At 39.8% G+C, this 27,438-nt stretch overlaps 1 protein-coding gene and 1 long non-coding RNA gene across 8 annotated transcripts in view; one reads left to right on the forward strand and one right to left on the reverse strand.

Annotated features, from left to right (window-relative positions):
- Window positions 1-27,438, reverse strand: part of Ntng1 (netrin G1) — a 363,053-nt gene that overhangs the window by 128,232 nt on the left and 207,383 nt on the right. The gene's annotated exons all lie outside the window — the stretch shown is intronic.
- LOC120100921 (uncharacterized) overlaps window positions 23,055-27,438 on the forward strand; it is a 33,952-nt gene continuing 29,568 nt past the window's right edge. For 2 of the 3 annotated variants that reach the window (XR_005501221.2, XR_010064389.1), the window contains exon 1: window positions 23,059-25,542. This is a non-coding gene — a long non-coding RNA (uncharacterized LOC120100921). Of the gene's footprint in view, window positions 25,543-27,438 lie in introns of all 3 variants that reach the window. The other variant, XR_010064388.1, reaches the window with a different exon arrangement.

Raw genomic sequence — 27,438 nt, forward strand, 5'->3', positions numbered from 1 at the left:
TCTTTAATCACAGCTAAACTCTTTTACTTCTGGGGCAACAAAGCTGTCGTCACAGCAGGGAGCTATGCCATGTTTGTAATGTCTAAAGGGTAGAAATATGCTCAAACTGCAGTTCAAATAGTGTCTTCTTAAGCAATAGCAGTTCATAGAGGCTGTTAAATTCTCTGCCTCCCCTCCACCCCATGCTGGGATGATTTGACTAGTGCCTTAAGGTATTCATGGAATTGATTACTTTCAAAATAGATATCATAATTTAGGCTTAGAAAAATAAAATACCAGTTTAAGAAAAATGGCCCAAATGTTCAACGGGCTAGTCCAGGGCAGGAATGCAGCCAATGAATCCACAACTGAAAACTATTATCTGAGACTCGTCCAGACAAACAAAATAAGCCAGGCAGAAACCCCTCATTGTGGCCAAACTTGAGTGGTCATTTGCTGTTGATTCATTCTATGATCTTCAAAGGGAGGATCACGAATGGCAAGAGCACAAACCCTGCATGCCATCTCCTCACACAGGTCTATCCCTGCACTCAGCCTTGGAGTGGAACTCAGCCTTAGAAATGATCTGAACGCAATGGTGGCCAACAGCTCTCAGGGAGGAAGGGGAATTTTCTATCACATTCTTAATGACAGATAATTACTTCCAGATTTTGCATATTGTTTTTATATAAGGCATGTAAGTGTGTTTCTTCAGAGGCAGCGATGAAATGAGAGCCATACACAAATATGAGAACACATGGCCTGGGCTAACCCCAGAGGGTTTCCTTTTGTGTTCTAGCTGTCCTTTGGCCTAGCCTGAGTGCTTCTGGTTTCTATGCAATCTAATCTTCCAAGCTGATTGGCCCAATTAGGCTTTTCTCAGTCTCTGACTGAATTGCTTTGCCTGGTCTCATACTAACTTTGGCAATCTGTTCCCATCTTGTGACTCTGTTTTCACCTGTGTCTAGATTGTTCTCTCTGTACCTGTCTCTGTAAAACTGTCTCACTAAAACTGTCTCACTAAAACTGTCACACACACACATACACACAGACACACACACACACACACACACACACACACACACACACACCTCCAACCACCCACACCTTTGTTCTCTCTTGCTGCTTTGGAGTTGCCTTTCTTCCTCTGCTGTTCTTGTGAGAGTTGGGCATATCCTCTCTCTGACTCATTCTGTCAAATCTTTCTCTGGTTTGTCACCTTGTCTGGTCCTCCATTAGATGTCACATTTAAACATGGCTGCTGCTGACTTCTACAAACTAACCTTGCCCTCATTGTTAAGGATTAAAGGTGCATACTAAGGGCATGTTTATATTCCATCCATTTTATACTATAATCCAGAGCTTGACTGCATTTTGGTAGGATCATGTCTTTGAAGTGAGCCCTTGCTAGAGCAACCATGTTCCTGAATTAAAATTCCTCTACGTTCCCATTCATGGGTTATGCAGATATTTTCTCATATTGTTTTAAGCATGAGAATTCCTGCCTATAATCACAGCATTTGGGAGGCTGAAGTATGAGGAATAGCCTGAATTCAGTGCTAGCCTCAGCTACATGGTGACATCTAGGCCAGTCTAGGCTCAAGAGTAAGACCCTATTTCCAAAAGTGGTGGTATAATGCAAGTATTATGGAATTTAATGCTTTTCAACATCATCATTATATATTTGAATAGAATAATCAATTATTTCAGAGTACTTAGAACTTCTAAGGAAGCAATTTGACTTATATAGTCAAATAGTATGAACTGCTCTAAATCCTGTCAAAATGATCCTTGAACGTCCAAAACAAAGTAAAACTCCATCAGCATTTCAAATGTTTCTAATTAATATCTTCACTTCTTATCAACTTGCCATTGTAACCAACTATAATTGAAAAGGCTAACACCATAGAACTCATTATAGATAATTTACAACTGTCATGAAAAACTAATTGTTAGATACCATTGACAAAGTAGTGTTGATTTTTTTTTTTGGCTGTGTTGAAAGTATGTTTTATCCCAGCTTCTCTCCTACTTTCTTAGTTTTACAATCCAGCCCATCTTCTTTCCTCCAGTGTGAATTTTAGATACCATAATTTTTGGTCAGTCAAGTCAAGGAGGACATTTTATAAGGACGTATGAACTATTTTTGGAAGACATGAACTAGTTAAAATTAAAATGGGAAGTCACATATCTGCAGGAAATTCAGGGCCTATGCTTTTAACACAGGGATGTTAGGACCAAGGTACCCAGAAAACAAGAATTTTCCCTGAGTTAATCACCATTTAGTTTTATTCCTCATTCTTTTGCATGCTGTCTCTTTTTCTCCATGTAATTTAAGTATAAATTTAGGTATTTGTTTTAGTTGAGATCATTTCTCAGTAAAAATAACTTCTGCAACAGATCCCTCCTTCCTCATGTTGGCCTTTTATACCTATACTCACAGGACAGACACAGTGACATGACTCTGTTCAAGAAATAGCACATTGGTCCCTAAAATAATTTTATTATTTTAAAAAGACATTAAATCATTCTATAATATTTGTTGAAGGCATTTTGTCCAACCAGTATGTTGTAAGCTAATGTTTTTCTACCTTAGCTACTCATGAACATTTCCTAAAGAGCTGTTAAAATATACCTAGGGTGGGCCGCTTGCCATCTGCGCAGTAGTTGAATGTGTTTCTGGTATGAACAGGAGGGTAAGGCTCTTTACAGGCGGTGGAGATGTTAGGTTCCTTCTCTCCTGGTACTTGTGCTTGGTGAAAGAAACAATCTAAACAGGTAAGCATTTGTTTCTGCCTTTATGGCAGTCTAGAACACATAGAACCTTCTTATGGCACACTACTTATGGAACACCTTTAGACTATGAAAGCATAGAACAGTTACTGAGGTCAACAACAGACCATTAAACCAGAGAAATGGGTGAATAGGGAAGGCACTGATTACTTGGTGTCTGAGACTCACAGATTGCAGTGGAGGTACTGGGCTAAGTAGAGTGTTGCTGAAGGTTTAAAGACAAAGGTTAACTTAACATGGGTGTTCACAGTCATCCCCATATCCCCACTGCTTATAAATGCTCTAGGGATGCTTGGCAGCTGGTGAGGTTATCCATCTTGGCTTATTTCTAGTGGTCAGAATAAACAAATATTGTTATTATTTGTGCTTCTTGCTCAGCCTCCATGGGCTCCAAAAATTAATATACCTATTACAGTTTTGTTACTTAATACTACAGTCTAGGAATTATCATTTTATGTAGAATCAATTTATGCTGCCTTTAGATACCAGAAAAAATTGAAATGCATGTTATTATTTAAAAAGTTGATACAAAGTTCTATCATTTTAGAGAAGAACTGAGAAAAGCTATCATCATCCAAATAGTAAATCACATTTGAAAATCCAGGAAAGTGGTAAAAAGAGTCATGGGAATGAAGGGAACTAAGTTGCCAATTAAACAACAACAACAACAACAACAACAACAACAACAACAACAAAGTTAAAAGGAATTAGACCTGCAGAGATTTCAGAAACAGAAGTAATCAGAACAGGTATCTGATAATGCACTGAAGGTTGGTGAGATGGCACAGTGGGTAAGGTGCTTGCTCCCAAGCCTGATGGCCTAAGCTCCATTTTTGGGATCCACACAATAGAAGGAGAGAGCCAATCCTCAGGCTGCTCTATGGCCCTCACACACTAACCATGAAGTATATGTGTCCTCACAGTAAAGAAATAAAATCTCATATGTAAGTACACATGCTGAGAACCTTCAGAAGAGAAAATTGGAAACAGTAAGTTCTTGTCCAAAGGGTGTGATGTCGTCTGCAATAAGTGCCTGCCTTCTGTTTTGGAAAGTAACCAAGAACAACAATGCCCTATATTGATTTGGGAGATGCTTGGACTCCCCTGAACAGCAGCTTACAAGGAGCGTCTTGTGGGCCTGTATGTGTATGTGAGTTATGTTAAGGGGTGACAGGTACTCTCTCCATAATTTTAGGTTTACGATGCTGTATTCCCACTAGTTGAGCATTAGATCCTCAGCCTTCATTCATTCGGAATAACAGACTGCACCCTTGACTATGCCCTTTGAGCGCCCTTTTCTCACTTCATGACTTTCTAGCAACCATTTCACCTTCTGCTCCTGTGATATATGAGGTTGTAGTATTTATCGGGCGTGTGCCACTGTCCTCAGAACATAACACAGCCCTTTGCCATATTAATCAGAGCAGCGCTGATCAGTCACAGACACCCCAACCAACAAGGGTATGCCTGATGCCACCTCTTCATGGAAGAAGAGGTGCGTGGAGGAGTACGAGATGCTCATCTGACGTTCTAGGAACCCGCTCTCTCTGGTTTCCCTTTTTAGCTGCTTATCACTCCACCTGTTGCGCATGCTCTCTAGAGGGGCTAGTACTTGAGAGGGGACTATCACCTCCACAGATTTCGGAGGTTGTCATCCCAACTGGTCAGACATTTGGGTGATATCGATATTCTGAAGACACACACACACTCTTATAGGGGACATCTCCCCAATGTTTTAGAAGTCCAAGAAACCTCGTGGTTTACCATGACAGACTTGGATGGAGAAATTTATTTGCTATTGGCATTTTATATGAAATAAGTAGACATTTGCTCACATCTCCCTGGGACTTAATTAGAAAAATGTTTTGCAGGCTCATTTTTGTTGTGGCAGAGCTTCTGTAGTTTTAAGGCAGAATACTACTCAGTTGTGTGTAGTATGGAAACCATGTGTGTCTTATGTATGTATATTTTCTTTATTCATTTGCTGTTGGACACTGTGGTTGATTCAATATTTTAAAAGTGTGCAATACCTCAATGAACAGTAAAATGCTGTTGACCGAAATACCGATCTCACGTCTCTCTGTTCTGTATTCTCATAAATGGTACTGCTTGATCGTATGACAGTTAAACAAAGATTGGATTTCTTAAGTGAAATCTTAAGTGTGCCATCCATAAAGGAAACTATTTAATATACTCGATTCATTAACATTTATGAACACGTGATCATTAAAAGTCACTGTAAAGGGAATGAAAGTTCAAGCCATAAACTGGGGCAGGAAAAGCAAAACCGAGGGAAGATTAAAATCAAGGAGTACATATTCCCAGGAGTCAATTAAAAATGAAAGAAAATGATTTCATAAAGAATGGTCGAAACACAGCAGAAGTCATTTCTCCAAATACACGTGAGTGATAAACATTTGAGGTGAGGCTTGTCTTCATCAGTAAAGAAACTGTTAATTAAAAACACGAGTTACCATTTATAGTCAAGAGACAGAAAAAAAATCAGTAAGTTTAAAAATAGCTGGTGTTTATGAGGCTGTAAAACTTTTAGCCTGCTAGTGGAGAAATAAATTAGGTGCAGCTATTCAGGGCAGAATGGAGCTGGCCTTATTCTATTGACTCTGGGCTATGTACCCTACAGTAAATCATTCTCTTCCAAGGTACTCACTCCCTACATAACTTTCTCCATGCAGAATGTTTTTAACAGGAGCATCAGTAAAAGCTGTAGTTGAAAATAATCCAGTGTCCATTAACGAGACAGTGGACAGAGTAGCAGTTTTGGCTTCTCCAGAGTGGGGTACGATTTGATTGTTTATAAATCCCAGGAGCAAATACTGAGTGAAAAAAGGTACCACAGAACTATGTATTCACTGTGGCACTAGAAACTAACTGAACCGGACATTGGTCGAGCTAAATATTTATGTTTCAAAATACAGACCAAAAGAAGAGAATGAAAAAAATAGTATTTCAAGATAACTATTGCTCCAGAATTGTGTACAGAAGTTTTAAGTAGTCAGGGGCGTGGCAACTCTCTTGTTGCTGTTGGAAGGCCGAGACAAAGGATGCACGTAACATTGAGTGCTTGATTTCTCAGGTCCTGTGGAAGCTGTACAGGTAAATAAATTTCTTCTTCATCCCCCCAACTTAGTCGCATTTCTCATATTTTCTCTGCATGTCGTCATTCTTGAGCATTTCCTATGTATTTTTCAGTTACATAAATGTATAACATCTAGAATAGGCTTTATTGTTACACACTCAGTGAATAGACCATTCCCTAAAACATGGCAGATAAGAGAATACAATTTCACTTGCCATTTTTAACTCTATCACTGGGTTCCCAGCTTACTCTATGCAGAGCATGCCTGTGCCACTCCAATAGTTTAAAATCACATTCGATTCAGGCAGGGTGGTTCACATGTGTAAGTGCAGTGACTTGCATGGCTGAAACAGCAGCATCTCAAGTTCAAAGTCTTTCTGAGCAACTTAATGAGACTCCATCCCCAAGTAAAAGGCACAAAGAGAGCTGGGGGAGAAGGTGAGTGGTAAAATGCTCATCAAGCAAGTGGGAGGCCCTGCCTTCAGACATCACTCAACCTTAATGTAGGAAAATGGTAATGAACAGTAGATACCGAAAACCACAGAAATATTTAGTATGTTTCTTTTCTGAGTGATAAGAAATATGTATCACAGTTTCATTAAATGTTTACATATTTGGCGGTCAATATTGGCTAAAATTTGACTTTAAGTTTTTTGTTTGTTTTGTTCTGTTTTTGGTTTTGTCTCTATTTTCAAGACAGCGTTGTTTCTCTGTGCAGTCCTGTCTGTCCTGGAACTAATTCTGTAGACCATGTTGGCCTCAACTCACAGAGATCCACCTCCCTCTGCCTCCAGAGTGATTAAAGGGCTGACCCACCACTGCATGGCTCAGTATGCTTTGAAGGCTTGGTATTTTTTTGATAAAAATGAAGTTTTATGCATAAAGTTAAATTATATTATCTGGAAGGAGTCAAATAAATATATATAAAGAAAACAGATAGTGAAGATCATTACTGCATATGTAGCAGTGTGAGGATGGGACTAGGAATGTGTCTCCATTGGTGATGTCTCTCCTGGGAATGTGTCTCTCTTGGGGATATGTCTCTGCTGAGAGTGTCTCTCTCTTGGGGATGTGTCTCTGCTGGGAGTGTTTCTCCTGGGGATGTGTCTCTGCTGGGAATGTGTCTTTCCTGGGGATGTGTCTATTTGGTGGTGGTATCTGATCTGCTGTGGAAGGTCCTGTGAATGCCAGCGGGTTACAGAATCCTGAAGAACAAGGTTGACATTTGAGGAACCGAAGGTTCTGTGACTAAGTAAGTCAAGCTAAGGAATCAATGGGCAAATACCATTGGAAGAGGCCAGAAGTGAGAGGCAGGGCCAGAGTGCTAGATGTCAGAGGTCAGTGTGTGTTATCTCAGATACTGGGGGCCACTGAAGGGTGTTAAGTATAAACACATTGTGATTTAAGTTCCTGAGAGAGAACTCCGGCTGCATAGTAGAACACTGATTTTCTACTGAAAATCAGTGAGTTCCAAGCCTTACTGACAGGGATAACAACAGCAACCAGGTTTTGCCGTGAGCTTTTTATGCACTGGACTTATGCCACATCCCCAAATCCCTTACGGGATGCAAAGTTTTTCTACATCACCATGACATGAACTGATATGCTTGAACTAAGTCATTAGATGACTATCACCTGTGGCCATCGTCAGAAGCAATGAGAGAAGTGTGAACACCATGAATAGAGGAGGAAGGAGCGAGCTGGCTTGATGGCAGGAGGCAGTGGGGGTACCCACTGACAATGGAGGTTTACAACAGTAGACAATATTTGATAAGAACACAGTCATACACAGAACCTGGGGAAAGTGAGGTAATAATAAGGCATTTATTAAGGATCCTAGTTAAGGGATAGACAGTGTTGGGAAAAGAGGAAAAGCATGACCCCGTCACAGACGAGCTATAACAGATCTCAGCTGTATGCCATGCACTGGCCTGGCACCTTCTGAATGTTTCTAAGCTATCTATTAACTCTCCCGTGTGAGAGATAAAGACATCTTCCCTAGATGCACAGATGGAGAGACAGGTTAAGGTCGCTCTGCCTGAGCATGAAGGTTCCTGGCAGAGGCTGAGATGCTCCTGATGGAACCATTTTGGTCTCACTATGAGTCTACCTTTCTGGCTTTTCCCTTCCTCGCTCTTCCTCATTGGCTCTTGTCTTCAAACCATATGATGCTGCTTCTGCCATGCCTTTCCAGGATCAGCGCAAGTCCCCGGAACAAAACTCAAGTTTTCCAGGGTCGGAAAGAGGAGACAGGGAACTAAAATAGGATTGCTCTACTCCTATTATTTAAAAAAAAAGTCTGACTATGTTTTGGTTCTTTATACATGAACATACAATATAAAATCCTAGCTATCATAGGGCAACGTCAAAGAGATCTTTAAGTGATTTTGAGGGAATTTGTAAAAAATAAGGGGTGCTTTGCAATCAATCCCCAAATGCTATTCTAGTTTCCTAAGCTAGATCGGCTGCATCTTAAACCTGTTACTGAACATTTATCTCAGATATAAATATTTCACTTGTTTTGACATCTCTGAAGAGCCTTTTTTAACTCACCAAAAGGGGGAAAAATCTAAATATATATAACGTATTTGTGAGACTACCTTAAAAGAAATGTGTTTGAGATTCAGAGCAGACACCACAGCCTGCGTAGGCAGGATGTCAATCAGAGAAAGAACCAGAGGCCATGTCTGGGCCACTGACTGGAACATTCTTCCTGGGAGAAGTCTCTCTCAGCATCAGGCTTGGTCTGAAATGAATGATCTTTTACTCCAACCTACGTGGACTCCAAATATTTTATAGGATCCCCTTCATGTCCCTGACCCGCCCATCCTATCAAACTTTTACTCCAATAAAAGGAGATTTTCCTTAGAGAATTGAAGTGTCCAGGGAGCAATCTTCCCCCAAAGCCACATTCTCTAAGGAGGAAAAAAAAAAAACACAAAACACAAAAACCTCCATTCATTCCCAGTTGGCCTTAGGTCTTAGCGCAGGGTCATACTTTCTCTTGTTCAAGCCTGTAGCCAATCAAATGCAGGAGCCTGACAAATCATGGTGGAACACATCAGTCACACAAACAGACACACTGCAGACTGCAGCGCCAGTCAAGGCTTTGTGGCTCGCTACTGGCATTATTACAGCTGTTCGTCCACGGGTATAAGGTGAGCTAGGAAGATGTCTGAAGACCATTTTCAGAGAGCAGGTCTGCCAGACTAGTGAACTGGTGAACAGCCTGACTCTGAAAAGACTCTATCCCTGGTCTTAATAACAGATACAGCGTGAGGAATGAAAAGCTTCCTGAATGTTTTTGGGGCAAAAGAAAGAATAGCAGAAGCCCCAAGCAGGTAGCCCAGTTTTCATGTGGGGTTTCACTGGGCACAAGGGCTCTCCACAGTGCTCTGAAGGTTGCATATAAAACAGAGGATGATATTCAGGATAAGAACTGTTATCAGTCTGCTGGAGGTTTTTCTAGAACAATAGATCGGGAATGATGGGCTACCCTCATGAATAATGTGAAATACCATTCTTCCTGCCCCAGGGAAGGCAATGCCTTTTCCAACAAGAAAGCTAAACAACCACACTTTCCCAGGATGCAGAAATATCTGTGCCACCGCAGCTCACATCTGACTATCGGCCCCTGAGTATTCTTCCTTCCAGCACAGTCTACAGACTTTGAAAGTCACCCTCTGGGTTCTTCAGTGTCACACAAAGAACAATAAATATATGTTTGTTATTCAGAGCATTCACTAGTGAGTGATTCCAGTCTACACCCTGCTTCAAAATATTAACTCCTTTCCATTTTAATAATGTATTGTGGTACCCAGCAGTGCAGACATTAGATATCTGATACTACCTGGGTTTTCCATAGAACTCTTGAACATTACGTTTCATTTCTCAGGTACATACCTGAGGCTAACTCAAACATGTGGAGGGATTTTCTTAATCAGACTTACAACACAACGGCATCCCCATTCTCTCTTGGAATTTTTGAGTCTTATCCTTCTTAGAAAGACAGATATATTTGTTTCTAAATGGTATTTTGAAACTATTCCAGCAGTAGCAATGCTTGACAATGTGAGGTGGCTTTGTTTTTAACCTGACAGCAAACAATAAAATACATATTTTTCATTCATATTAAGGAAAGTCATACTTTATCCATAGGTCAAACTTATTCTTAGAAGAAGCCAAATTTAGCCACATTATTTTTAAGCTGGGGATGTACTCACTGCCCAGCAGTTTACAAAAAAAGTCTCCTTTTTTTGTTTCTTTTGGGTATTTATGTGTGTGTATATGTTTGTATTGTGTCTAGTGTCTTTCTCAATGGTCTCCACCTTATTATTGAGATGAGGTCTCTCTGTAAACCCCAAGCTTGGGAATTCAGCAACAGTAGCTGTTCAGCAAACCCCAGGGATCCTCTGTCTCCACCCCACTGGCACTGGGATTGCAGATACATACCACCACACCCAGAATTTACAACATGTTTTCCGTGTGACTGAATTTGGGTCCCCTTCTTAATGTGGTAAGCATTTTCCTAACAGAACCTTCCTGGCATTCTCGGAGTAGGTAATAAATACCTGCCCTCCTTTGCTCAATGGCACAGATGGAACTTTCCAACCAGAAAAAAGGATGAGGGTTTTGGAATTAAGGGCTCAGACATATGCATACATATTAAAGGAGGGTTTGAAGTTCCTCAAATCACTGGGCTATCACTGGGCATGAGACAGTGGCCCAGTCCTCTAAAATGCAGCGACTGACAATTTTGCTGACAAGGAACTTATCAAATGGATTTGAAACAAAAATTAAAGCACCAACAGATGGGATATGTTTAGATTCCCTCCCTGCTGGTATTATATGTGTCACTAAATATCAGCAGAATGCACCAAGGAGGCCCCACAGGATCCTGCCATGACAGCAGTGACCCCAATCCGCCTCCCTTTGCAGAGGGCTCAAGGTTGATGAATGCAGCTGGCTTCTGTTGGCTTTGCGTATCTCTCTAGGTGGTCTGTCCTATTCTTTAAAATAAAAAATCAAACCATAATTTTTAGATCAAAGAAACTGTCCATTTATATTTCCATAAGTACTTAGGTAAATATCATCTGTAGGTTCTAAGAATCAATCCTCCTGTTCCTTGTAATTAAGTGGGAAAATGAATTAGTGAATGTTTCCAAACACAAACATGGAAAAACAATAAATATGCCTCTGTGGTGAAGTTATACTTTTGGAGGGGAAGAAGTAACAAAATCTAAATTAAATTAAAGTGGTGTTCTGGGAACCAGAGAGGTAATACAGCTCAATAAACGAATGTAATTAGACAGCGTAAGAGGTTTTTTTCTTTCTTTCTTTCTTTCTTTCTTTCTTTCTTTCTTTCTTTCTTTCTTTCTTTCTTTCTTTCCAGCTACAATCTAAAACATGGACTGTATCCCTGCTCGGGATCACTGTTAGAAGCCAATGCAATATTTGAGCTCAAATTCAGAGCTAGCATGTTCTGCCTTTTAGGTATTGCTTGTCTGATTGTGCTCTAGCCTCTCCGTCTCCGAATGGTTTTGTGTAACTTTCAAGTGAAGCAGCCCCGTTTGGAAATAGACAAGTGTTCGTTTTGAAATGGAGTCATCAAATGTGGGCAGCCTTCATGAGGCTCTTCTTTTCATGAGAACAAACAAAGGGAAATGTTTTTAGTACAAAAATCCCCTTTTAACAAATACAGGGCTTATATTGCACTGCAGGGCTGCCCACCTCCACAAAGCCCTGGCTCTTTTTTGGTGGCCCTCAGAAGCAGCTTTCATTGTATAATTCGTCCAGGGATAGAACATCTGCTGAGCTAATGAGCTCTCCTGCAGCCTCTTCTCCCGCAGGCGAATCCCCAAAAGCACAGTCTTAAATCAGATACTATAAAAGCAAAAAGAAGAAAAAAATGGGTGGGATGAAAGAGAAAAAAGTAAGGTCAAGAAAGCCAAGTTAGCAGTGTGCCAAGAATCATACCTGTATCTGGCTTCAGAGAAGTTGTGTGCCTGGAGATTTTCATCCCCATAGTTAATTCCTAAACTCGTTTTTTCATGGCCAAGATTCTGTTTCACCATTACATCATTTGAGTACACTTCCAATGGGGATTAATATAATAGATCATCATGGCATCTTGCTCTTAAATATCCGGAGAGCGACCTTGACCAGGGGCTGATTAGAAAGGGCAGGATTGAGGTTTGCTTTTTTCTGCAGCAAAGTGGCGCATGACATTGGGAACCTGAAGACTTTGATTCCTGTCCTAGCGCTAATGTTTCCATGTTTTACAGTGTCACCGGTGAGTCCGATGGACATTATTAGGATGCTCTGTGACAGCATCTAATAAAGCATGTTGGGAAAGAAATCATCGCTCCCCTCTACCCTGATGATCTTTTGGAGAAATACAGTATTGTAGGTGGAGGTTGCAAACCCTGATGATACCCATGGTAATTCATCATGAGCCAGCAGCGTGCCAGTGATCTACAGCTTTAAATGAGTAGCTTCCAGGAGGGATGTGGATGGAGAGCCTGTGTTATTCATGGTAGCAGAGATGCTTTGGAGAGGACAGTTCGATTATTTACTGGTTGTTCTAAATTTCTGAGCACAATTTTAAGACGTCTCAAGTGTCTGTGCTGTGTGATACATGTGTCGGTGAGGTAAGCTGCCTTTAGAAGTAGCCTGTGGTGTTGCTTTAAACAGCACAGACTGTGAGGAGTCATTCTGGGATTGCATCGGTAGAACTTGAAAGGCCGGGAGAGTATTAGTAATGTTGGGGTTAACAGAGGCAGCTCATTTTAGAAATTTGATATTTGAGTTTTTCAACATTATCCAAAGTAGGCTCGCCACATTCTTTTGAACAAACTCTCCGGCTCGGAGCAGATGGTTCCTCTATTAACAGCCATTTGCATTTAACATATTGCAATGATTTATGTACCACATGCCACCGAGCAAAGCAAAAACATTCAGTAGCGACTAATTAGTTGAGTGTAAAGACGCATATCTCAATGTGCAGAGCCCTCCTCTAACTATGTTTTACAGTTTTTATAGTTTAGCATTTTATTTGTGCAAAGCAGTTAAATCTGAACTGTGACATTCCTCTTATGATTATGGTAATGCCTCTGCAATTATGGTTCTATTAATGCCTCAGTCAACCTTGTTCCTTTATTCATCCAGGAAGCAAAAGCATTGGCAGGTTAGAATTTCCCAGGCACCGATAGGTCAGTCGCAGTTACTGTTCAATGGTTTAGATGGCTTGTAACTTATCACCAGGCTCTCACGAGAGCTTGTTTACGAGGAGGCCACTGCACCTGCAAAGTGGGCTATCCTTTGCACAAAATGGATGTGAGGTAAGACCGCTAATGAAAAAGCAAAGTAAAAGAATGGCTCATTTTAATTGGGTTTTAAATGTCACATTTATTAACAGCATAATTCCTTCTTAATCTTATTAGTTGTACGCTTTAGTTGACCCACATAATTGTACCCTGTCACCTGCTCAAACTACGTTGCAATTCTCTCATACCTCCCGGATTCTCCTCTAACCTGGACTTGCTTCTCAAACTAGTAACCTCTGACTCTCCCTTAGACACTGGGGTTTTGCTGCCTATTATAGGAATCTTAAAGCCAAAGGAGAAACAGAACTAAAAATTGCCTTAGTTATTATATCCTGTGGGAAAGAAACTCTATTTCTCTCTCAGAGGGACCCTGAGACATTTCCTACCCCTTTGAAATGACCATCAGGGTCAATGAATATCATGATACTGTCACTATGAGTCAAGGTGACAATGTAAGAACTGTAGAATGAACCAATGAATCTTTTATAAGTATGATTTTCATTCTCAAGAGCCATCCATGCAAAATGTCAAAGGAGCCCATCCATCATCCGTTAGGATAAATGCTCGCCTGTGACCCGGAGGAAATAGGATATGACTTAACAGTATTCACTCAGGACCCAGGAGCCATCTTACAAAAATGACTGCTCTACTCTCTTGGTCCCTGAAAGTTTTAATTTCACAGAAATTTCTACCTATTGAGCAATCAATAGTGATTAATCTGGAAACACACAAGATGACATTAATGACAACTCGGTAGAGTATGAATCAATATGAATTATTATATATTAGTATAGTTATGAACTCAGCCCGTGGGGTGAAAGGTAAAAGTAGTGCTAAAGAAAACAATAATTATCTGGTGGAGATAAAGACGACGTGTTGTAGGTCTTGGAAGAAATAATATTAACAATAAACACAGTTTCTTTCAATGTGATGATGCCACATTCTGGCTGCATTCATGAGGGTTACAGTTAAGATAAAATATGTATTTAGTATGTATTTTCATTTCACTTATGTTAATAAGCTCCCACCTGTTGTTTACGGTAGGCTTTGTCTGTCTTATAGTTGAAGGGACTAAGGCACTGAGACAAAATTTAAGTTAATAATTTTCTACATTTTATCTATCAGTGGATAGAGGGTTTAGCTAGCAAAAAGCCACTGCGGCCTTTTCATGAGAAGGAGAGCTGGTTAACAAACATGGCACACGTGTGGTGATATTTTCTTATTTTACTATGTGTCAAAAATTCACCTGTGGCATGTGATTTCCTTCGGCATCTTATTTTGGAAGTAAAACCCTACAGGAATCTTTACTTCCGCTGTTGTTCGTGGGAAAGGTAATGGAATAATCAATATCGAGGACAAGATGAAGCATTGCAAGAAGCTTCTTGTTTTAAACCCGTTGCTTCTAAACAAAGAGGCAACATGTAACCCTGAGAGAGATCCCTCTGCTTCTGAAGGACATTTGTCTTCCATAAAGAACATTTATATTTAATGAAAACGGGATTAACTTTGTATTGGAAGTTGAGCCTGCCATTCAGTGTGATTACACAGTGTGCATGCAAGCTTGCCAATCTACACTTGACTCGATTCTTCCCTATGTCTGAGACAAATCTACTGTGGACTAATTTTTGAGATACGCTTATATTATAGAAATGAGAAGAAAAATGTGTCTAATGTGTTGTATATTTACTTGGTACCATAGCATGTGTTTGAATTGCTATACAATGTTGACTTTTTTTTATTAATCATGATCACTTCAAATACCTTTGCTTCACTACAGTAGTAGTCAATTGTGATAGCCTTGATGGGGCAGGATGTCTTTTGGCTAGCTTCTCTCTTCCCAGAAGTATGGACTGGCACCCTTCATCCTGTCCAATGTTGCCACAGAAACCTTATCATGTTGTTTTGTAATTTTCCTTTTGAAGTATCTGTCAGTCCATGCAGATGGCAGCATCTTGAAGACAGGAGCTACCACCATTCATCTTTCTCTGGAGGAAAGGCACAGTACCACAAAGTAGCAAGCACAAACTAGGCAACTGCTTACATCTGGTTTTTCCTTTCTTCTTCCTCCTTTTACATCGTTACACATAAAAAACTCACCAGAAATACACAGGGAAGAGATTATTACCTTTCCACATTACAGTTCTGGGACTAGATGTCACGGAGTCTGTCTGAGCCTCGGCTCATTCCTTCGTAATACACCAACTACTGTGTTCCCACGTTTATTATAATATCATTTCAAGTAAATTAAAAGTAATGGGTTACTTTTTTGATTCTTAACCCCAGACTAAGTTATTCTCTTTTGTGTATACTATGGTGTACATGAGTTTATGTAGGTGTGTCTGAATACATGTCAGTTCATGTGTATGCCAGTACATATGAGAGGCCCAAAGTTGATTTCAAGTATTTTCTTCCACCCATCTCCTTGAGATACACTGAGGTGGGGTCTCTCACTAAATTCCCTTGGCTAATTTATATATCTAGCTTGCTTCTAGGACTCTCTGTCTCCTCAACAAGAACATTATATTAGACAGGCGACCACACTTACCTGCCTTTCATTTAGGTTTTGGGGATGCAAACTGGACTTACGGCCTGTGGAGTAGCGCCTTGCCCTCTGAGCTATCTTACTCCAAAGTTATTCTTAAGATAGAAAAAGAGCCGGAGATGGCTCAGAAGTCAAGAGCACTGACTGCTCTTCCGGAAATACTGAGTTCAAGTCCCAGCAACCACATGGTGGCTCACAGCCATCTGTAATGGGATCCGATGCCCTCTTCTGGTGTGCCTGGTGACAGCCACAGTGCTCTCACATAAATAAAATTAATCTTTTTCTAAAAGGATAGAAAAAAATGGTTATTGCAGTGTGTAAAATGGACCCCATTCTTTTCATAATTACAGACCATTCCAGACTTCCCATCCTATTTTTCTCATAATTCTATTACACATTTCAGGATTTTATTTATTTAACATCCTTTTAGTGCTGAGATGAATAATCTGCTCACCATATTATTTGATATCAACACTAACACAGGTTTAACAGGTTTTATCTTATTCTCGCAATGAGTCTCCCTGGGGCATAGAAAAGCCTCATCTCAAAGTCTGGTACCTGATGACTCCCCAAATCTCCAGTGGCAGAAGTGACAGGCGGAGCTCTGAGAACTGGAGCGTATCCGAGAAGCCCTAGTGGAGCTGGAGACCCACCACTGCCTCAAGACTTTCATTCTATTGGCTGATTTTCTACCCTATTCATAATGGTTTTTTTTTTTTTTGAAACACACAGATATTTAACTTGGCAAAATTCAAGCCGCTTCTTTTGTTGACTGTTTAGTATCTGGTCTAAGACATTTTTGCTGGATTTGACGTCATGAAATTTTACCCTGTGTTTTTCTCTAAAGGCTTAATACTTTCAGCACTAATCTTTAGATCTTTGATCCATTTAAAATTAGTTATGTGGTTTAAGGCGCTCTCTCCTTCCTTCCCTTTCCTCCTCTTCTTCATACTTCTGTCTTTCTATCTGTTAGTGTCTAGTTTTTCGAACCCATTTGTTGGAGATTGTCCCATCCTCACTGAGTATTCTAGAAAGGACCAGAAACACAAATAGTTTGTAGCTGTGTGTCATGGTATTCACTTATCCTCTTGTTATGACATTTATATTGGTACCTGAGATAATTAAATTATATTCCTTAAGTTTGGACAGTGGTTGAAATCTGAAGCTTTGTGTGTTTGGTGAAGTTGGGTGAAATAGCATTATCAACTCATCCCCTGAGGAAAAAAACAGGATCTTCTCCTATTCCTTTGCTCTTATGTGTGAAATAAGCAAAGACTGGCACGGGATGACAAAAGGACAGCGTCCCGATATGCCAAATGAATATGTGATGCATGAAGAGTGCTCCACAAAATTCCCCTCAGGTCTCTACTAGTCCTTCACTGAGTTTCTAATAGGCATCGGCCCTAGTTCTAGGTACAGGTCAGCCAGTAAAACACCAATACATTCTGGGCCTAGATTCTAGTTATACAACAATATTGTTCCTAGCCAATTCACTCAACTATTTTCTGTTTCAGTCTGAAAAGGGAGTTAGATGAAATTATTTCTGTGATTTCTTTCAGTTCTAAAATAAGTGATTTTGTAATGTTATGACTCCCTATTTGGCACACACACTGCCTATATAAAACCCAGTACAGGAGTTCATCATGCTGTCTCTCTCCAACCTGCCAAATCTTTGACCTCTTAGACTCCCCCTCCCGTCCTTTCTTGGCCCACCCTCCCCCCCATCTGTTCTCTGTTCCCAGCAGCTCTGAAGGATCTATAATTACACATGGATGTCACCAATATGTTGTAACAGCATTGCTCGCCTGATATTCTGGTAGCTTCAAATGAGTAAAAGCAACCAGGACAGCAACAGGAGTCTGAGACAAGGTAATAACCCTTAGCTCTGTCTTACTGGGCTCGAACTTGTTCATTTAACTAAAAATACTCCGTAAGCTTAAGAATATCACCCAAACAAATGGAAATATATATTAGCTACTAGCTAATCTTAATTTCCTTTAAGTGCATGGTTTTAACTCACTGTATAGAGTATAAAGAACTCACAGCCTGAGAGATCGAAAGCTGTTAGCATCTCTATTTATCTCAGAGCACACCACATTGCTCCACTTGATAGTTCATATTTTACATGCTAAGGCTCCCGCCATAATTTCTCTAGCCTAAACCAAAACAGAAAAAAATCCTTCTTATCTATTCCAACTCGGTACTTAATTCTTATGATTCCTAAAAGACACATGGCACTTTGTGAGATTAAAAAAAAAAAGATGCAGCAAAAATTGATCAAAGTCCATATCAAAGCTAGCCTTTACCTATGGTAGTAACAGTGTAGAGAGGGTGAGAGCTAAAATTAGTTTGCTCTGAAAAATCAATCTGTTCTTTTGCACTGTTTACACACCCAGGCATGTGTGCAAGCACACATACACATATTCTAACACACATGTGCATACTCAAGCACAAATGCAAACATACACGTGCATATTCACACACATGTATGCTCACTCACACAGTCCACAGATGCTTTAATTTATTTTGTATTATCACAATAAAAGTTTAATTATCTAGTTTAATAATGAGAAATTTTGCTACCCCAACACATATTTCTAAATGCACATGCATGTATAAGAACATGCCCATGCGTGCACACACCCCCTCCATACACACACTTCAATCAAGTGTGCTTTTAAAGACTCTGACTTAAATAAAATGGTAATATTTATTGTCCAACAGCCCAGAGACTTTAATTTGTATTCAGTATTGTGGTTTTTACAGAAGAAAATATGTGTGAGGGTTTCTCAAAAGTATTTGAGCATTAGGATATTTGAGGATTAATTCTGAGGAGTATATGAAAATACCCCATTTTGTAGAAGGGGGATGCTACTTCTGTTTCTTTTGACTGACTCTGAGCTCTTCAGTTGTCATTAGTACAGGACTTACTTCTCTTGACTCATAGCCAATAAATCATTAAGATTGATAATTATTTTGAAACCTTAATAGTTTCACTTATTTACTCTCATTGTGTTTCCAACAGAATATCTATTATTTTTGGCACAACTGCAGTGTTAATGAGAACCATCAGAGTACCTATCTCAACTTTAATGCATTGGGTCAGGATCTTTGAATTGACATGATTTTTTTGAGGGTGCACTTGAACAAACATGCACCCATGTGCGCGCGCGCGCACACACACACACACACACACAGACACAGACACACACACACACACGCACACGCACACACACACACAGACACACACACACACACACGCGCGCGCGCGCACACACACACACCCTCTGACTGCAACACTGTTGGGGGATAATGTCAACCACTAAATTAGGAATTAAAACACAGAATATGGCTCTACACATTAGACAGGAGCCCCAAGTTCATACCTGGCTGTTTTTCAGATCTGTCAATGTGGTTGTATCTTCCCATACAAATGCTAGGTTAATTTCTTTTACCACTTTATTAAGTGGTAGTTTCTTCAAATATCTTTGTTTATTTTTTTAAAAAAAGACATTTTTTAATGATCTACTATCTTAAGAAGAATCTTTAGCATTTGGGAAGGAAGAATAAAAAGACAAGTTCTTAGACTGTGCTGCATTCCTGCATCCTAATGAAGTCCACAGTTTAAATAAAGGCATCATTAGGTACATCCTCTGCTTTTAATGGCAGAAATCTCAAAGGAAAAGGAGATGTTTGTGTGTAGATTCTCTTTACAGTTCAAATTTTCAAGGATTTAAAAAATATGCTTCAAGTCAGACTGCCCCCTCCCTACTGTCTCCCAAAGCGAGTGCTCAAACCAGCTGTTCTCTCTCAAGCATTCTCACTGCCTGAGTGATCGACTGATCAGTGCTGACTTTTATTTTTATTTTGTGGTCATCGCATCTTTATTTAGTTATTCTTAGCTATGGAGCTTCGTTCCCCCTTTAAAAAGAAAGCGAGTGAAAATGTTGATGCTAGTAGAATGGTGAAAAATCCATTTAGCTTGGAAAAAACACCCGTGTGATAGGGTCATTTAATGTAACCGTATACAATTGCATGTTACAAAACGGGCAGTGCACTTCTTCAGGGAGCTTCTAAAGGACAGATAGTGCTGTACAGCATCAACAGGAAAGCTGGAGGCCCTCACGTAAAAGGTGAGATTGCTTTTAAAAGGGCTAGTAATGACTCACCATTTCCAATTTCATCCATTAATATCAGTGACCTGTTGTATTTCTGATTATTTAATAATTTTCTGTTTTTATTTTAATGAAATACAGTTGTAGGTACTTAAATTTTCAGAGAAACATAGAAGAAAATATTCAGAAGATTCAACTCATTTCTTCTCCAAGGAAGTAAGATAGTATCATAATTTTACTTTGGCAGTAAAATCGCTACATCTAATATGGTAGCGTAATTTAGCTCAGTTTCACCTTGACAGTGGATCAAAGTAAAACTAAGAAGCCAGAAAGCAGATAAGCAGAGAACAACCTGGTGTAGTGCTAGAGCAAGCAGCAAAAACCATGGAGTCTGTGACCCCTCAACACACCAAAAATGGCAGAGATGTAATGGTTTGTTCTGCTGTACAGTGGTATATCCTTTAGGGATTTCCTGAGTCTTCTGAGTTTATTAAGCTCCATGTAGGCCACTGTGGATGCAAAAGCTTGGACTACAGACCATCGCTGACTGATAACTTTATATGTGAGTGATGTCAGAAAAAACAAAGCCATGAACCATCCTCGATTTTCTCGCCAGTGAACAAAGTTAGATCCATGTGTCTTGCAAGTCTTTTGTGAGGACCAATAGAAGTAAACAAACAGCAAGAATCTTAGAAGCTGAAGCTTGTACAAATGCTAAGAGTCATTACTCACATTTTGTCAAGGAGCACATTTGCCTCTAACTTGATTTTTCTTTTAAGATTATGTCTCAGTTTCCTTTGGACAGCACCTTTAGACATCAGTGTAAATGATTTATACATGACTTTTAAAAAAAAAATAAAGGTGATCCATTGCCCAAGTTTTACTCCCTCCATATAGTTGGAGAATTTCTAATCTACACCTCTTTGGAACAGTAGAGTGCCTGTTTAAAAGTCTGAACTGGAATCTCAACTTGGTTTCCTACTGTGAAACATGGAGTGGTATAATACAAAGACGTAACTAACCCACTGATTGCATAAAAACCTGCTTCAGTAGTTCAGTAGCATGACATCGCTTCAGCGGATTAAGGAATCTCTCCCCCAGTCTTTGCTCAGACTGTAATTGCTTTTGAAGCCCTACCGCCTCTACAAGAGAATCTCAAACCATCACTCTGTGCTGACTTCCAAGGATTTGAAGAGCCTTTCTTGACTCTCAACTTGAGCACCAGGTCTGGGAGTCATAATTGCTTCTAAGTTAAACAAATGTTACAGCTCTCAGTATTTGCACAATGGAATATTTTCTACTACCGCCTTAAAGCGTTTCTCCTCTGTGTTCAACTCTCATGTGAAAATTCATAAATTTAGATGTATTATAACATGAGCAACTGCAAGAGTAAGATGTAGAAATTCTTTAGCACTTCTTAAAGATGATGATGATCCGCTGGGAGAAGATGGGAAGGAATCTCCCAGGATTCTGCACTTCATTTCCTGTCTGGAATTCCTCAACAAGCTGTGCTGGGCCGTGCATAATTTATCTGCCTAGAATATCCATCCACCTAGGCTGCTTGGCACACTGCACCACACATTTCAAGATATCGTACAAATGTCAAACTTTTTAGTAGTCTTCTCTCATTAAATTAGTAGTTCTTTTATCTAAAAGGATTCGTGCAGTGCTATGAATTAGATGTGATTTGGATGTATCGCCAGGAAGTTCGTGTACTGAACTTTAACCCACTGTGCAGTATTAAGAGGATAGAAATAACTTGATGATGGCTTTTAATGATAATAATAATTAAATAATTTCATGAGGCCTTGGAAGCGGTTAGGATTAAATAAGGTGACCAAAGTGAGTGTCCTCAATTTAATTCTATTGGCTTTAGAGAATAGCAGGACCAGAAGATTCACACCCTGGGCTGCCTTGGGACCATGCCCTCCAAGAAGTCATCAGATACAGCTCTGTGAGCCCTCAGAACAGAGATATAAACAAGCCTGTTTTGTTTAAAAGTTACCCAATTTTAAATTTGTTGTAATAATGAAAAACACAAGAAGCAAAGACTAGGAACCCTTGGCTAATGTTGCCTATGCCCTTCCAGGCATAGCCTTTTGCAAGAAGAGGCTTTGCTGTGTGCATTGCTGTGTGTCCACTGCATCTGTCCCATGATGGACGATAAATAAATGTAAGTTGATAACAGAGAAAAGGGAGATGCTATATAAGCAGAATCTGCTAAGTGGGTACAAAGCCCAGGTTCAACGATTAGAACTAATCGCGGACGAGAAAACAAAGGTGTCTGCTCTTCTCGAAGTGTATGGCATGATGCTTTCAACATGAGAAGGGAGATGTAAAGATTTTGGCAATTTATTTTAACTTTGGCTAAGAATGACATTTAGGGAACCTGCACAAAAACTGACCTTTTGTAGCTTTGAAAGTAGAGGCTTTAGTATGACACTATGTTTTCCAAATGTTTTTAAAATTCAAAATTGTCTATATATTTGAAACAGTTATAAATATTTTTAAATGGGCACTTTGTTTGCATTTATGTTAACATACCATGTGTGTCTCTGGTGCCCATAGGGGTCAAAAAAGAGGGCATGGTTTGCCTCAAAGTGGAATTATCAATACTTCTTAGCTGTCTAGAAGGAATCAAACCTTAGGACCTCTGGAAGAATAGTCAGTGCTCTGAACTGCTGAGATATCTCTCTAGTACCATTCACAAATGTTTCTGCTTACTCAAGAATATATAGTTTGGGTACTAACTTCTTGGCCTTGTTCTACTTACATAAACTCCAAGATGGTGATATTTCATTGGTTATGGTTCTGAGTGCTAAGTATGACTCCTGGGAGTGGGAAGATATGGAGCTGTTCTCCCTGTGACACCCTGGTAATATAGTTAGCTTTGTCACTGTCCTGTTTCATACCCTGTCTTCTGGCAAAGGAGACAGGGTTGGCCAGGCCTGACCTAAGCCCTCCACATATATTTTACAGTTGTCCCAACAGTGGGAGCGGAAGCTGTCTCTGACTTATTGCCAGCCTCTGGGATGCTTTCCTCCTACTGGAGTGCCTTGTCTGGTCTCCATAGGAGAAGACGCACCAGGCTCACTACAACTTGATATGCCATGGCTGGTTGATCTCCATGGAGGCCATCTCTTTTCTGAAGTGAAAGGGAGGAGGAATGGATGGGGTCTGAAGGAGGGGAGTTGGGTGGTGGGGCTTGGAGGAGAGGAGGGGCAGGAAACTATGGTCAGGATATATATGTTAAAATAGGGCTTCTGTCCTAATATCCTTAGAGTCATTCCTAGGGGAAAGCACCACTGGAAACAGGAAAGAAAGTAAGTAAATTGACAATTAATTTATTAATTAATTAATAAAATATTTGATTTCTGTAACTGGGAAAAGGTTACATTTCAAAACTTTCAGGGGGTGTCTGAAATCAAAGAGAGCACTGAGTCCCACACATACTATGTTTATCTTATGTGTACATATCTGTAATGTTTAAGTTAGAAATTTATCACAGTGTCTAACATATTATATATTCCATGGCAAATGTAGTTATAACTACAGCATTTAACAAAATCCACTTGAAACTTATTAATTACATATTTCTGATACTTTCTAAAATCTTTGCACTGGACTCAATGTAAACTTGAGAAAGCTAAGCTACAGAGAAGAATACTGGAGAGTATTCGTTACTGTGCCAGCCAGCATGTAAAGGAAGGAGAGCAGGCACCGGATGGGATGAGAACAGCATTCACTACATCGAAAGGTGTGGGTCACTGCTAGGAATGGACTTTCAAATACAAGAAACTGGGATGCTGATCAGATGTGAATACTTCCTTTAAGTCTACCTTCCTGTTTATGCTGTTAAGAGACATTCTATTATCCAATGTCCAAAGCCAGTAGTTTGATACATTGCTGATCATACATCTCAAAAACAAATGAGCTTATTATCAAATGCTCATTTATCTTTCAGATTTAAAAAAAACTATTATAATAAATCACACTACTTCCTCAATCTTACCTCCAGGAAGCACAGAAGAATATGGAGTTTATATTCTGATAGAAACCCGTGCATCTGACAAGGATTCAGGTTTAGTTAACTTAATTGCGGAAAGAGTGCTCAGACAGAAACACGGTGTTTGAAAACCTAAGCCTCCCACTGTGTAACTCAGAAACATTTTGGACACTATAGACTGAATGACTTTTGAATTTAACCCTGTCTGTATGGGGAAAAATGTTCAGAACAAACATGTCCTCTTCGTTTCTCCTCTCACCTCTCGTTCAGGTACGCTTTATTTCTGCACTGGACGAACTCTTGGCCATTAGAACCATCTTCCTTCAGCAGTTAATTAACGCAAGTACCATAATTTAATACAGTTAATGCTACTTGATGCCCTTTAATGTACCTTCCATTAGTGATATTATTGTAGTATTACCCTGTAAATTAAAATGAGATCAAGACTAAGAGAGTGGCTCTTTAATTAAGGTCCTGGCACACCGAACTCCTCTATTATTCACTAGAGAAAATCACCCTGATTTACTGAAGCGGACAGCCATAAGTCAGAATTAGCCCATGAAGATTATTAGGTTTATTGAACAATGTAAGTGCCATGGAGTTGCTGAGATTGCCAGTAGCACTGCTTCTTCTGTTTCCTCTATTATCTTAATAAATACTCGGCGAGAAGAGGCAACTGAAAGCAGAAAAGGCATGTGGCAAGAGAGAAATACATTTTATAATAATATCATAGTTTTTGTCATCAGCTCAATAGATACTGGATATATCACATGGTAGCAAGAGCCTAAAGGATCCGTTAATCTAATGACAGTCAAAACATTGCTTTTAGGTGGAATAACACTAGTCAATCTCATAGTTTAATATGTTGAGATGGAAAATATATTTTCTGTTGCCGGTTTTGCAAACATTTATATCTGGTTTCCATCCACATTTTATACAATAGTTCATATAAATTCCCACATTTTGCTTGGGTGGTATTGGAAGTGACAACAGGAAAATATCATTATTAATCCTGGATACAAACACATATAGACATATAAGATTCCATGACTGTGTGGTCATGGGATGATGGTATAGGTAAGGTGTGGGAAACAACATCCTTGCTTATATTTTGGAAAATTTAGAACTTTCTCTTAGACATCATCGTCTAGCAGGCAAGCTTTGTATAGATCGCTTGTCATTTAAGGGAGAGATAACGGAGGACATTAATCCTGAAAGCTTCAAGGGAAAATAATCATGATGGTTCTAGGCTGGGAGGCCTCACGAACCACCATTGTTCAGCTTTCTGTTTACTGGTTCCATCATAGGCAAATATTCCTTACATAACTTGAAAGCTGGAGACATGCCGGAGCCATCAGGCCTTGCTTCTTTGGTCCCTCCCCCAGGACTAAAAATACTCCAGCCATCTGGTGCCTAGTGCAGTACATGCCAGCATCAGTTTGCCCTGAGGAGTTTGGGCAGAGGGTGGAGGTGACAGAGCAGCACCGTATGGAAGAACCTCACCTCTACTGGACCTTTCTTTTTTTGCCCAGCTGCTTCTCCCTAGCTCACAGCGATCTGCTGAACAGAATGACAGTGGAGGTGAGACCAGGGAAGGCAGCTTGATAGAATCTGGGTCCAGCTCAACCCTCCCAGCCAGTGAAAAGCAGCTGGAGGTCATTGGTAAGGCGAGGCTTAAGAGAAAGGTGAGAAGTCTGGAGGGATTCAGTGTTCTTGGCATGCCACCTTTAGGAGATGGCCTGTCTAACTCCAGTGGAGCATGCATAAAGCTGTCCTTAGCTCGAAAACGTGTTGTACACTTTCTTTCAAAAGAATCAGAGAATAGAAAAATGAATTTTCAATGCAGAAAATAAGCTCTAACACTGGTTATTTCATAACTGAAAACCTCTGAAAGGTTGCCTTTCTGACAAGGCCAAATCAAAGCTTTTGGGGTATAGTGATCTCTAGAAACTCAAGTACACATTAAGGAGTCTTCAAAATGCTAGAAACTGGCCTACCTGGATTTAATATAACAAAATCACATAAATCTCTGGCTATTAATTTTGAGCTTTATTCTTTTAGTCATCGTATTTGTCACTTGTTGTTGTTGTGCTATTGTTAAAATATCAAATATTTTCATAGAGTATATGTAAACAAGAATAAATAAGATCACACTTTAAATTGATAGTCTTTGACAAAGTTGTTCCTGGATGTAATGGAGCATTTTGGTAGCACGCACACTCAACTCAGAGAGGACAGTCTCCCATCGTGCTGTCATATCGTGCTGTCATAATCTCCTGCTGATCCATGCACTCTTCTCTTAACACCAGGGGACCCAAGCTCAGTGCGGGTATCAATATACCAGGGCATAAATTTCTCAAAAATATTAACTTGCTTTTAAGATATTGTCATCATACATCACTGAGACCTTGGTCAAAAGTTGACAGTAAGGCCCAGAGATAAAGACTCTTCACTGGCCATGAGGAACACAGCACTAAACAGAGGGGACACCCACAAATTCACGCTATTTTTTTTCCAAAATTAACATCCTGTAACCTTAGATGCCTCTCTAAGCAGTAATTACCACTGCATCTTTTTTTATCACTGTGACACTCAACAACAACAAATGCCTTTTCATTAACATGTGGCAGACAACTCTCTGAAGGACCAGAGTCTCAGCACCTCCAGTCTCTGAGGACTAGACAGACCTAAGAGAATCTGAAAGCCAGCCAACTGAACGAAGCCTGATTTATCTGGGCTTGTTCAATTGCTTGTTTAGATCCATATGCCAGGTGTAACATTTATACACTTATCCTCCTATAGTTTCACAGTTTAGAAATGATTATGTTGTTGTTTATATTTCTTTATTTCCCAGCCATTACCTCATGCTTCCGTTCCCATCATGCATTGCTGAATGAAAACTCTCTATGTTGATAGTTTTTGTTCTCATTATTGGAGTTTTTTCTTCAAACATCTTCAAATTTTTGTAACTTAATTGTAGTTTTTTTTAATTTCTAAAACCAGGTATCCCCAATTGTAACCAGTGATGTTGCAACTCTCAACCATCTATACTTGACCTATAAAGAGTCTCAAGTCCGTATTTTATAAGAGAAATATTGTTTATTACAATAGAGGGAAACTTACCATTCTTAAAGAAATAGATTTTACTTCTCAGATGCTTTTGAGTCTAACACTGCACAGTGATTCTTGCTTGCATTGGGAAATGCAAGCTATAGCCTTGTTTCCTTTAACCTTCCAACAGATCAACCAGCTTCACTATGTTGATGAATTTAGCATCACCTCTCCTAGGGAGTTCATTTGCTTCAGATAAGATACTTATGTTTTCCTTTGTTTAAATTCTAAAGACTGCCTGAAGAGTGACAGCCAATGTGGGTTTACAAATCATCATTGAGCCAAAGGGTCTCAAATGCCTTTAGAACTTGCTAAGAGGCTCTGCCAGAGCGTGGCAAATACAGAAGCACTTGCAGCAAACCACTGAACTGAGAACTGGTCCCCAGTGGAGGAGTCAGAGAAAGGATTGAAGGAGCTGAAGGGGCTTGCGACCCGTAAGAACAACAATGCCAACCAACCAGAGTTCCCAG

This window comes from Rattus norvegicus, chromosome 2 (genome assembly GCF_036323735.1).
Source record: "Rattus norvegicus strain BN/NHsdMcwi chromosome 2, GRCr8, whole genome shotgun sequence".
Lineage (NCBI taxonomy): Eukaryota > Metazoa > Chordata > Mammalia > Rodentia > Muridae > Rattus > Rattus norvegicus.